The sequence below is a fragment of the Ochotona princeps genome, chromosome X, assembly GCF_030435755.1.
Source record: "Ochotona princeps isolate mOchPri1 chromosome X, mOchPri1.hap1, whole genome shotgun sequence".
Taxonomy (NCBI): domain Eukaryota; kingdom Metazoa; phylum Chordata; class Mammalia; order Lagomorpha; family Ochotonidae; genus Ochotona; species Ochotona princeps.
In genome coordinates this window covers 50,747,179-50,751,965 of record NC_080865.1, presented here as the reverse complement: position 1 = coordinate 50,751,965, position 4,787 = coordinate 50,747,179, and the positions used below count along the sequence as shown (strand labels likewise).

Below are 4,787 nucleotides of genomic sequence, written 5' to 3'. Positions count from 1 at the left end.
TTTCAAAGTCAATGCTACCACAAGGCAGGATCACATGATATACTTAACAGAAACCAATAAGAAAGTTGTCATCAATAAGAAATTTACTTGTTTTTTAAAAAAATCCAAATGCTGACATTGTTCTGAAAAATTTAACAGGTTTATTTATAATTGTTATAAAGTTGAACTGCTGAAACTTGTTCACTTAAACATTTTGACTTGCATTAATGATTTTCATCCCCGCATTTATGTTAAAACTCCACACACAAATGAAAATGGAAAAACTGCCAGTACCTGGTTTCTGTCCTCTGTTTTTTCATGTATATCCATATACTTAAGTACGTTTTGGCCCCATGGGGAAAAAAATCTAATGATCAGAACTACCAATAACAGGAAAAAGAGAAAGCAAATTTGGGAATGAAATGTTTTCCACTGTAGTGGATTCTTCAGCACAATCTTCACGAATGTGGCATGCTAGCTAAATATCTTTTGGCATAACTGTTACATGTTTGGCATGGATAGCACATAGGCTGGCATCTTTAAAGAGGCCAACCAGATAGGCCTCATTTGCCTCCTGCAAAGCACCAATAGCTGTACTCTGGTAGCGCAGATTTGTTTTAAAATCCTGAGAACTTTCTCATGCCAGATGCCAGAAGGGGAGTTGGCGAATCAGAAGATCAGTGGACTTGTGATAACATCTAATTTCATGGAACACCACAGTACCAGGCCTGTAATGGTGAGGTTTCTTCACCCCTGCAGCAGAGAGCACACTATTGTGACTGGCTTTTGTAACCAGTTGCTTCCTTGGTGCTTTACAGCTTTGTGGGTTGTCTGCTTTGCATGAGCCATGGTGTAAGTACTTCCTTACTCACCTACCCCCTTCTTCATTGGCTGGAGCTTGGTGAGTCAGAGCCTACACTGGTGTTAGAGTGACAGTGGCGCAGCAGCGGCTTTGAACACAATTGAAAGATCAAATCCCAGCCATTTTAATCAAATGAGATAACCTGCTATTTTAATAAGTAGATGACTTTCTTTTAGAGACTAAAAAATCACATTACTCAGATTTTCTTTATTTTAAATAGACACACACACAGTTCATATTCACAGAAAGGCAATGATAAATGTGTTGAGACAAACTGAATGTCCTGTGCCATTTGACTACTCTTGAATGCTTGCAACAGCTGAGGATGGATTAGCTTAAAACCATGACGTTGGATGACTATCTGCTTCTCCCATTGCTGTGGGAGGGACCCACGTGTATGTATTATCATATTATCACGTTTAGCTTTCCAGAACAAAAATAATTGGGGGGGGGAGCAAAAAGCAAGACAAAACAAAACAAGTATGTAGAGGTAGAACTCAAATCCTGACAATCCAAACAGGATGGGGGTATCTATATTTTAATATGTAGAAATATTTGAAAATTATAACAGGATATAATATTCAATATTTCCATGTTGATTCCATATGTAGATATTATATACATACAGCTATCTGCTATTTCTTAGAAATATGGATGTCAATATGACAAATGTGGAATTCATGGCACTGAGCGTAAAGTGAGGAAAGAAAGAAGGTTATATTGATGTAATTGAATGAAGACAATGCTTATAATTACTTCATATCTTTCCAGGTGTATAAAACTCTAGATTAATTAAGTGCTAAATGTAAAACTTGAAACTTTAAAACTACTAGAATAAAACAAATATTCTTTAGGTCATTGAAATAGGCCAGGATTTTTACAATGTAATTTATTTTTTTTGTTTTTTTATTAATTATTTTGCATTATGTGACAGTTTCATAGGCTCTGGGAATCTCCCCCACTCCTCCCCCTCCCCTCCCCCCTGGTGGATTCCTCCACCTTGATGCAGTATTACAGTTCAAATTCAATCAAGATTCTTTCCTTGCAAACATATACCAAGCATAGAGTCCAGCTACTTATTGTCCAGATGGGTTGAACAGTTTCTTGGGGAGACCATTTCTGGTCCGAAGTTAGAGCTGGTAGAATATCATCCCAGTCAATTAAGAATCCCAATATAACATCAACAGCAATTTGCAACAATATTATGGAATTGACATGGTTTTGAGTAACCAGTATGTTAAAAAAAAAAAAAAACAAAAACAAGTCCTAACCACAACCTATGATTAGCTCATTGACATCTCAATTTTAGTTTATATTCAGGACCGGCTGCTATATACCTTAAAATGGCTATAGGGCACCACTCAGTTGTCTCGTGTCTATTTCATTTTAGTATTTAGCCATTTGTTGTGTTGAAGCACAATTTTGCTGATCTTGGCAGATTTTAGGATAATCTAGACTGGCCGGTAACTCTAACAAGATATTTGTCGACATTTAAGGTGCAGAACACATTTTTGGGGGGCCGGGGGGTGTGCAGGAAAATCCTCAACACCATGGTGAGGAGTGACTAATCTGGGTGTCCCACCCAGTGAGGCATGAGCCAATCCACGCCAGCTCTTTTGAGTAAACATCTTTGAGTAACATTTGTAGGACAGGTTTAGAAGAGGCAACTTCTTGGTGTTTTTCTTTACTGTGGAAAAATTTTAATTTACTTTCAAAGACAAAGGAAAGCTTTCCTGGATATGTTTTTCTGGGTGAAAATTTCTCACTTTCAGAATCCAGAATATGCCACTCCATTCTCTTTTGGCCTCTAGCATTTCTCTGAAAGATCAACTGTGAGTTTGATTGGGGTTCCTCTAGAAGTCACTTAATTTTTTTCACATGCACATTTAAAGATCTTTTCTGATGTTCAATTGAAGAGAACTTGGTTATCATGTATCATGGTGAATTTTGCATTTGATCAACTCTGTTGGGAGTTCTGTGCCCCTCCTAGATATTGTTTTCCAATTCTTTCTCCAGATTAGGGAAGTTTTCATTTATTATTTCATTGACTACACCTTTAACCCTAGCCTCTCTTTCTTTGGCTTCTGGGACCCACATAACTCTTATATTGGGCCTTTTAATACTATCTTTTAATTGTTAAACACTTCTTTTAGCTTGACCCAGCTCTGCTTCCATTTAAAAAAATTTTTTTCTCATGGTGACAGGAAATATCTTCCAATTCTGAAATTCTTTCTTCTGCTTCATTCGTTCTATTGTTAAGACTCCACTGTATTTTCAGTTTGCTCCATTGTGTTGCTAAGTTCTGATATATCACATTTCACTTGATTCATTGCTGCTATTTCCTGTGTGACACATTCCTTAAATTACTTGAACTCCTGTATGTGCTTCTTATTATTGTTCAGAAGCTTTAACATGAGTTTTCTACATTGTGTCCCCCATTTTCTCAATGTGATCCTCAGTTAACTCTGAGGTTGGTAGAAGCATTACCTCCTTTGCCCAAGAGTCTTCAGTAACATTAATAGTGCCTCTTTCTCTTCTTTTACCTTTTGTCATTGCAATTCTTGCTGACAGATTCTTCTCCTTAGGGCAGGTTTCTAAGATGTGTTACCCACAGGTCTACAAGTCAACTTTATGTTCAAGCAAGTGTCAAGGATTAGGAAAATACCAGCTGCCCTAAATAACTAGGTTTAGGTGGCGCTGATCTTGCTGACACCTTCTGGCTGTTAAGTCTGAGGGACACCTGGAGATACTTTGGGTGGAGCTGGTGGAGTGCCACAATGGAACTGTTTTCCCTGAGGGACCTGTGCAATGTGCTAAGCTGGAAGTGATTTTGCTCCCGGTTTAGCACTTGCATAGCTCAGCTGCTGTCCCTTTGGTCTAACAGTGTCTGGCCCTGTGTAAATGGCACTTGTGCCCTACTGATTTACAGTGCATGTGCAGTTTACCACTGCTCCTCTCATCCTCTCAGCCCTTTCCTCTCTGTGCAAGATGGTACCCTGAGGGGCACTGATGGAGATCTGAGGGTGCTGCCTGTCAGATCTGGGGACCACACAGATGCTGCATGATGCAAAGCTGGCATTGCTTTCCCTGTAGGATCAGCTCAGTGTGAATAGCTAGAAATGAGCCCGCTCCATGCTGTCCCTTCAAATCTGCATAATCCGCACCACTACACAAGATGGCACCCTATCTGGCACTACTTGGAGTTGGCTGTGAGATCCACCCTGCCCCTGAACCACCCCTAGGGGTCCACTGCTTCTTCTATGCTTGTTAGGTCAAACAGAATGGGCCGTTATTAGCCTGTATTCACCTCCCAAGTTCCTGGTGAATTTCACGTTTCCACCTGGCTTTCATGTGAGCTGTGGCTGTTACTGGATCTCTGGGCTGCTGCTGGAACCATGGCTCTCCAGAGTCTGGATCGCTGTTTAACTGGCTGCTGATGGGTTTTCTGCTCACTGCCAACACCCCTCCACCATTGCTGCTGCATCCCTGTGTACAGGGGGACTCCAGGTACTCCTTTGCCAACTGCCTGATCACTGTCTTTTCTTAGAATCTGCTCCTCATGCTTCACCCTGTCTAATGATTCTCCATTATTCCAAACCTGTCTGCACCCTAAACTACCATCTTGCCTCCCCTAGATGTTTACACAGTTGCTCAGGGTGGGAAGGATCCAGGGTTAGGGAAAGTGGATCTGGTTATTGTATCTGAATTTTCTATTTCCTCTTCCTTTTGGGGGGAGGAATGGGAGGAGATAAGGAGAGAGCCATACCCAGCCTCCCAACCATCCCAGTGCCACGGATAGGGAATAGCCACCTGATATAAACCCTGGGTCCCGATGTGGTTCAAGCTGCAAATGTTCTCCCCTGGTGGTTGCAATAGCTCTGAAATGATGTCAGTCTTCCCCGATCCATGGATGAGCAAACCCTTCCAATGTCCATTGGTTGACACA

The 4,787-nt window shown here is 40.8% G+C and overlaps 1 pseudogene; it reads right to left on the bottom strand.

Moving 5' to 3' along the window:
- Positions 1-457: 457 nt before the first annotated feature.
- LOC101529803 (histone H3.3-like) lies at positions 458-828 on the bottom strand (annotated as a pseudogene).
- Between the last annotated feature and the right edge of the window lie 3,959 nt (positions 829-4,787).